Source organism: Candoia aspera, chromosome 3 (genome assembly GCF_035149785.1).
Source record: "Candoia aspera isolate rCanAsp1 chromosome 3, rCanAsp1.hap2, whole genome shotgun sequence".
In the NCBI taxonomy this organism is placed as follows: domain Eukaryota; kingdom Metazoa; phylum Chordata; class Lepidosauria; order Squamata; family Boidae; genus Candoia; species Candoia aspera.
The window spans coordinates 169,500,655-169,509,082 of record NC_086155.1 but is presented as its reverse complement, the minus strand read 5'-3'; the positions used below and the strand labels follow the sequence as shown (position 1 = coordinate 169,509,082).

General features: G+C 39.3%; 1 protein-coding gene across 5 annotated transcripts in view; it reads left to right on the top strand.

Moving 5' to 3' along the window:
• The first annotated feature begins 666 nt into the window (after positions 1–666).
• RB1CC1 (RB1 inducible coiled-coil 1) overlaps positions 667–8,428 on the top strand; it is a 62,359-nt gene continuing 54,597 nt past the window's right edge. For all 5 annotated transcript variants that reach the window (XM_063299279.1, XM_063299278.1, XM_063299277.1 and 2 more), the window contains exon 1: positions 667–972. The gene's annotated coding sequence lies outside the window, so the exon portion shown is untranslated. The remainder of the gene's footprint in view (positions 973–8,428) is intronic.

Here is an 8,428-nt window from a genome sequence, read left to right as displayed (position 1 = left end):
ACAAGATTTTGGCAAATGGATTATCAATTCTTGGTGCTCTTTCTATAAGCTTCCCTAGTTTGTGGTATACTTTAAATTGTTGTTTTTATTAGAAAGAACTGATTTCAACCAGCATTTCCAAAAGTGGGTTGTATAAAGCAGCATCTAGCTGATCTTGGCTTATATGGAAAAGGCTAAGCTGGGTTAGGTGTGCTTAGTACTCAAACTAAGATTACCAGGAAATCTTACAGCTGTAGAGTAGATCAGCATTTCTCAACTTTGACAAATTTAAGATGGGTGGACTTCAATTCCCAGAATTCCCCAGCCAGCAAAGTGGGAGTTGAAGTCCACCCATCTTAAAGTTGCCAAGGTTGAGAAACACTGAACTGAATTAGGAGGGCAACCATGCATGCATCTCTCTCCCTCCCTCTTTTTCTCTCTCTCAGAAGACTGAGCCAATCCATTTCCCCGTATTGCCTAAAGAACTACAGACACCGCCCCCACCCTCATGAAACCAGGAAGAGTTAAGTCTGACTCGACCTTACCTTCCCATTTTTCCTTCCATCAACCTCAGATGACTTCTGGCGCCACTCTACCCAAGAGGCCACCCGCTTCTCTCTATGGTTGCTCTGCACCTCCCCATCCCGTCCATCCGGCTTGTGACTTTACCCAGCGTGCACTGCGGCGGAAGAAGCCGACGACAATAACAAACAGCAGTGGTGAGGGTTGCGCGTAAGCCCGCGGGGCCCGAGACAGCCCAGACCTTCTCAGTACATTCGCCGTTCCCGCGGGCATCATCCCACCTTCTTTGGTCGACAGCCCCGTCTCTTCGCGCCGCTGCCGTCCCTCATACTTCTTTCCTCTCCGGGCGCCGGACTCTGAAGCTCTGTGTGGAGCCGCAGAGGAGGGGAAGAGCTCCCGCAGCCGCCGGTCCCCGGCGCGGGACGGTGCCCGGGGCCGCCCAGCTGTTGCTCATGGGATGGCCTCCTGGGGGTGAGTCGCGGGAAAGGGGACATCCCAAGGCAGAGGAGCCCTCCGGCCATGCCCGCTGCTGTCACCGGGGCGACCAACGCCCGCCCTCTGCGCACCCCCCACGCCACCCCACCCCTGAAAGGGCCGGTGTCTTTTGCGCGAGCGGACTTGGCACTTTGGTCCCGCAAATGTAGCGTTTGAGCTTGTCCCCGGACTCCCTTTTCTCCGAAGTTAACTCCGTGCGGGGATGACTCAGCCGTCCCGCACTTTTGTAGTCCCGCCTACCCCACCTTGTTGTGTAAGGGAGGCAGTGTAATTTCAGGGTGGTGGTGGTGTTTTCCTTCTCTGTTTTCCACTAAGTGCTATCATTTGAAGTAGTTTATGTGGATATGAGAAGTCGCTCCTTTTCCTCCACCCCTTCATTGTTTTTCTTTTTTAATCTCATGTCTTCTTGATAGCTTTTCCTTTAGAGCCTGTATAGAAATGTCAGTTCGTAGTTTCTTTGTATGGCCAGTTAGAAGATTTGACTCTTCTTTTTGTCTTGGTCGTGGCTGAAGTCTGTTATTGACTGATTTTCCCATAGCTGGGAGATCAGTCAGCATAGCAAATTTGTTCCTCCCCTCCTTGGTATGCTGAGATACCAACCTATAAATAAGTGTGAGAATTAAAAGGATATTTGCTAGAGAGGTTAAGTGCCATGTTGTGACTGCATGTTTGACTTCATCAGGACTAGTTCAGGTGGATGGTGGTTTGTTTAAGTGATGGTAAATGACACTGATATGTATTACGTTTAGCTGTGGTACAAATGGAATCTATAAATATGTAATGGTCTCATACTAAATAGACATTTTTGGAAGTAACACCAATATAAGATACATTCCAGTTAACTTTATTTATAAAGTCACAATCTGTAACATTGGTTTGTAAAATTTAGCTTAGGTTTTTGCCAGAAGTTGATAATTTTCATTATTCTGAACTAGACACCTACAGTGTTGCTTGGATTAGTTTGTGAGTTTAGCTGACAAGCCTTTGCATTCTCTTTATAAATGTGTTAAATTCCCCTTACAAATATGTTAATTTGCTTTTTAAAGTAATGATGGATAAAATTAATAGCCATTATTTAACATTTCCTCAAAATGTTTTCCTTTAGTATTGTGTTACTCTAATATGCATTCTGTTTTTTAGAGAGTAATAATTACATTATTACTAGAGACGGGAGGAGATGGGTGGGGATAAATTAGATAAATAAATAAATAATTTTATAAAGGGAGGGAAATTCTAATGGAACTGGTAGAATGCATTGATAGGAATCCATATTAGTTCTGTCATATGCAAATAATATGTTTCTTTAAGCAAACAGAAGTTGACACAACTCTTACATGGCACAAAGTTAAATATGACATTTTTCTGTAGATTTGAATGCATACTTAATATTTATGTGCAGTTGTTTAAATTAAAAAAAAAATAGTGTGAGAGGTTAGATATTTCAGCAACAAAGTGATCTAATAGTCTCCAGAACAACCATTACATACTTAAAAGAAAACCAAAGGTTTTGGAATGGCTTTGACTGTTCTTAGACCTGAATATCTGTAGATGAAAAATATGTAGTGCATACAGAGACCTCAGATAGCAAGAATATGAAGACTCTTAACTGGCTACAGGAAATATTTAGAAGCTGTTATTTCTGCCAAAGAAGGTGTTCCAAAGTAATGACTGAGAGGGTGTCCAAACCTCTGCACCTGCCATATACACAATTTTCTTGTTTTGAATTGCTGAACATCTGCACATAATTGGTAAACATGCATTCAAATTTGTAGAAAGATGTTACGTTCAGTTCTGTGCCATGGAGAGGTTGTGTCTGCTTTTCCTCATTTCAGGATTCATTGAAACATAAAATTTGCCCATGGGTGCCTAAACCTTTGCCTGCAATTATAAATCGTTGCCATTTCTTACAAATATTTCAGGTCTATAGCTGGTATAAAATTATTGCTGCACAATTGTGCCTTGATAATGCACCTGGGTCTCATGTATATATCAAATAAATGACTCATAGTTTTAAGATACCTTCTCTAATTCGCAAGGTTTTTTTAAAAGATCAGGCATAGTAGAATGAGGAAACAATATTCCATGTTCAGAATTTTGTATTCTTTTCATGTATGCTATTTTAATGTAAGTATTGAATGTGTGTTCCTGGATTTTCTGAGGATTGATTTAAGTTTCAGCTTGGATTGAGAGATGTTTTTGTTCTGTGCATATTTTTATTTTTATCCATAAGTGTTTTAATATTTTTATTCTATGTTTATTCACCTAGCTGTAAGCTCCATTGAACTCAGTAACATTTACTTTCAAGGGATATATTTAGTACTGTGCTGTGATCTCATGATTTAGGCTATGTTAGAAAGTTAAAATGTGTTTGACATTGGAATAAACAGCAAGAGTTTTCTCATAGCATGTAAGCATGCTATTACTGTTAAAGAACTTAAACAACGTTGATGATGGGAGAAATGAAACAATGCAAATTGCTACTGATAGCATGCCTTATATGTAGAGTAATGGTTCAGTGTTCTAACTTTTACCATCTGTTGCTAATATTCATAACACTTTTATACATTGTTGCAAGAATGCAATTTTAGCATCAAACATCACATCTAATCATAGCATCAGGTTTTTGATCTCTGAACTAGTAGGTATATAATCTGACTATTGGCTGTTAATTTTTTTTTCTTTGTGTTATGAAAAAGCAATATCTTTTGGAGGAGGGAGGCAGATAAATGCCTTTTTTAGAACAGGTGGTGCCACCCTCTCCCACAAAGAAATATTAACCTCTACATCAATCCAGCCATGTGTCACCTACTGGGAGGCCTTGACCAGCCAGGAGGGGCAAGAATTTAAAGTACAGGTGGCTGAATTCACAGTTCCGAGTCTCTGTTATCAGGACTAACAGATTCAAACTCTTCCCAAATTACCAGTTAAGACAATACCTCAGGCACCTCCTGAAGTGTTTAGCTAAAATCTGCTTTCTTTCAATGTTTACTCATTGGCTCTAATCCTGTCCTCTAGAGCGACAAAAATTAACTCTGGTCCCATCTACATCATGAGAGCCTTTCAGGTACTTGTTTAAAGACTGCTCTCAGGTTTCCTCTTAGTCTTGTACATACTTTTTGTTCTACTGGACTTTTTCTCCAGCTCTTTAACAATCCTGGTCACTAGGTGTGCTCCAGGCATAATGTAGAGTGTCAATATCCTCTTTAAAATGTAAGTTGCAGAACTGAACACAGTATTCCAAAACCAGTCACACTAGTGTACAATAAACTAAAGTTATAATGTCTTTTAAACTGTTCTCTATGTTTCTTTAACATAGCCTAAGATTTTTGGTTCTTTCTTCAGCAACCACATTATGCACTGGTACCTTATACTTAGGCTGTGTACTGCTGAGTTGAGTCTCCATCTTCCACTTTAATTGAATATCATTTATTGGCTTTAACCAAGTGTTTGTTAATCCATTTTTGAGTCCTGATTGTCAGGTATCATATTTGCTACCACCTATTTTTATATCAATTGTAGATTTGATAAATAGCCACTCTCACATTCTTCTAGGTCACATCAAAAAGTTGAACAGCAATTGATGCAGGACATGCATTTGTGGTTAACCAGCCGGTAAATTATCTAACAGTAATATATCCCACACAAGTTTATTTATTTATTTATTTAATTTATCATATTTTTTATTACTGCCCATCTCCCCCACACGGGCCCTGGGCGGTTCACAATAAAAACAGTTAAAATTCAATAAAAGTATAAATAGTATCAATAAGCAATAATACCAGCATAAAATACAATAAAATCCAGGTGACAGCAGATTAATTCAACCCATAAGGGGATAAGACCGGTCCCGGCAGGACTAGGGAACCAACCAACCCCAGGAATGGCTCTTCCTCTCCCCACTCCAAGCATGGTGACAAAACCAGTTTTCAGCTGTTTTCTAAAGTCCAGAAGAGAGGGGGCTAACCACACTTCTGGGGGAAGGATGTTCCAAAGGGCGGGACCCCGCCAGATGGAATTCCCTTGCAGACGGGGTCCGCAACATGCCCTCTCTGCATGACTGGGTGGGACAGGTTGATGTAATGGGGATGAGATGGTCCCTTAGGTAACCTGGACTCATGCCATGTAGAGCTAAAGGTGATAACCAACACCTTGTATTGGACCTGGAAGCAAACTGGCAAGCAATGCAGCTCACGGAGCAAAGGAGTAATGTGTGCTGATCTTGAAGCACCTAAAATCGCCTGTACAGCTGCATTATTATCTTGTCAACATGGATATCATGTCAGATAGTTGCTGAAATAAATATATACCATGTCCTTGGTATTCCTGTGATCTACTATATTAGTAATAATAAGCATGTACACATATGCTTATATGTATGCACAAAGAAAAATGAGTCTGGTCTATACTTATAATAGGCTGGCTGCTATGTACTTTTCTGGATTTACCTTTTTCCCTATTTTGAAAAAAGTACAAACATTCTTCCCATCTTCATTTTTTTAAAATCATCTTTTCTGTTTTTCAAATTAATTTAGTAGCTCTGAAATAGAATCTCCAAACTTTTTCAACCACTTGAATTGATCTGTTCTTGGAGTCTTAAAGCCCTAGAAAGGAGTTCAGTGCTTTCTTACTAATATCCATACCTTCTCTAAATTGTAAGTCCCTTTGTATGTCATTTGTTCTACTTGAACACAAGTTGTTTTTGTGGAAGAAGAAAGAAGCAAAGTACGATTGTGCTGTTAATAAGTAATAAAGAGAAGATACAACATTTTACCATTTTCCTGTAGCAAAGCTTCTTTGATCATGTTCATGCTTTCAATAAAATCAAGTGTCAGTTAATGGTAACATAGTCTTTAACTATTCAGACTACTTTACTGTACTGCTTTGTTATGTCCTTTTATCACCTATAGAAGTTGCTTCTGATCCTCAGTTTGTTTGGAGAGCTCATTCTGCAGCCACTTCTTTGAAGTACCCCAGTTTTCTTTCTCAGAGGAATAATTTGCCTCTAACATTTCAATTGCTCTGTGTATTTAGTGATTCTGTATATGTATAGGGGAAAGATATCTAATTACAAAGAAGAAAGAGAGATGTACATATATGTGGTGTGTTGTACATTTTGATTAAATAATAAATATATTCCCAAACTGGAGATTAAGATTAAATAGGACTTTTCATGAAGTATTTCTACAGTGCTTTGGCTGTTGCAGTTAAGAAAAGTAGAATCAATTAGTGGTCTGAGAAGAATGTTTTTAATTCGGAGTTTGTTTGAACGTCTCTCCAACTGAGTACCAGACTAGATCTCCAGAGGAGGGCTGTTGCTTAGCATAGTGGAACCATTGACCAGTATTTGATGAGTGGTGATTACTTGTGTAAAACAAGGGCCGCCTTCTAGAGATGTGGGCTGGAAAAAATCCACCTCAGGGAGGTTTGATGGTTGCAAAGTTGAATGATTTGCTTTTCAGGCATTCATTTTAAAATCTTGAGAAGCAGGGATTTTATGGCTGTCCCTGACTAGTTCCAATGGCTGGGAGATTGGAGAAGGGAGATGTAGCTACAGAAAATTAGAGGAACATTGAAATGAATATGTTAATTGTATTCATGCTCTTTTGCCTGGGAAATACTCATTTCAGAATTTTCCAGAAAGCCTGTATCTCTGCTTCTCAATAATGGCACCCTTGCTGTGAAACGTCCTACTATAACTTTGGAGATGTATCATCTGTTTGTCCACAGTTTAGTTTCATTGCTTGTTTAAAATCAAAATGCTTGAAACTTCCAGGTGCATTTTCTGGTGTTTGAGGCTTTTGGTATTGCTTAAAATGCTCTGGTATTTTGTACTGTTTAACTTTTATGATTCAGTGAAGAATGGTATATAAATAAAATAATAAAGTTTCAGGAGTGATTTAGAAGTTATTTCAGTTACCTTAATGAAAGTGATACACACTTGTGCTTCTTTGATTTAAAGCTTATATGTGTGTGTGAATATATGTGTGTGTGTGTGTACACCTATACACATATGTATATATGTGTATATACATATATATGCTATGTATGTATGTATGTATGTGGCATCATATTTCAATAAACAAACAGGACAGTACAAACACATCTGTGCTTCTGTTATGGGAGCGGCTTTAAGTTGGTTATGTCATTTCTGAATCCATGGACTAAACTTTCTCTCTGCTTGGTATATCTGGGCAACAGATTATTACCATAGATAGATGTGTGGAGGTGGACTTATTTACAAAGTCTATTTTGCGGTTATAGCTGTGCTATTTAAGTGGCATTTTTAGTGTTGGCATTTATCAGTCTTTCACTGTTCTTTTCTCTAGTGTAATCTACTCTTTGTTTAATGTGTAATATAAATCTTCTATGCAAGAATTATATAGTACAGGTAGTCTTCACTTACTGACTGTCTCATTCAGTGACCGTTTGAAGTTACAGCGGTGCTGGAAAAATAATTTTTTGACCAATGCCCACATTTAAGCGCAGATGTGTTTGTACTCTCCTGTTTATTTGGAGATTACATGTGAAATAATTTACTTAGGACAGATTGGCCATTAGCTGTTAGCTTTATTGTTGTTTATTTGTTCAGTCGCTTCCGACTCTTCGTGACTTCATGGACCAGCCCATGCCAGAGCTTCCTGGTGGTCGTCCACACCCCCAGCTCCCCCAGGGATGAGTCGATCACCTCTAGAATATCATCCATCCATCTTGCCCTTGGTCGGCCCCTCTTCCTTTTGCCTTCCACTCTCCCTAGCATCAGCATCTTCTCCAGGGTGTCCTGTCTTCTCATTATGTGGCCAAAGTATTTCAGTTTGGCCTTTAATATCATTCCCTCAAGTGAGCAATCTGGCTTGATTTCCTGGACTGGTTTGATCTTCTTGCAGTCCAAGGCACTCTCAGAACTTTCCTCCAACACCACAGTTCAAAAGCATCTATCTTCCTTCTCTCAGCCTTCCTTATGGTCCAGCTCTCACAGCCATATGTTACTACTGGGAATACCATTGCTTTAACTATGCGGACCTTTGTTGTCAGTGTGATGTCTCTGCTCTTGACTATTTTATTGAGATTTGTCATAGCTCTTCTCCCAAGGATTAAGTGTCTTCTGATTTCCTGACTGCAGTCAGCATGTGCAGTAATCTTCGCACCTAGAAATACGAAGTCTTTCACTGCCTCTACGTAATCTTTGCACCTAGAAATACAAAGTCTTTCACTGCCTCTACATAATTTTGCACCTAGAAATACAAAGTCTTTCACTGCCTCTACATTTTCTCTCTATTTGACAGTTATCAATCAAGCTGGTTGCCATAATCTTGGTTTTTTTGAAGTTTAGCTGCAAGTCAGCTTTTGCACTTTCTTCTTTCACCTTCATCATAAGGCTCCTCAGTTCCTCTTTGCTTTCAGCCATTGAAGTGGTATCATCTGCATATCTGAG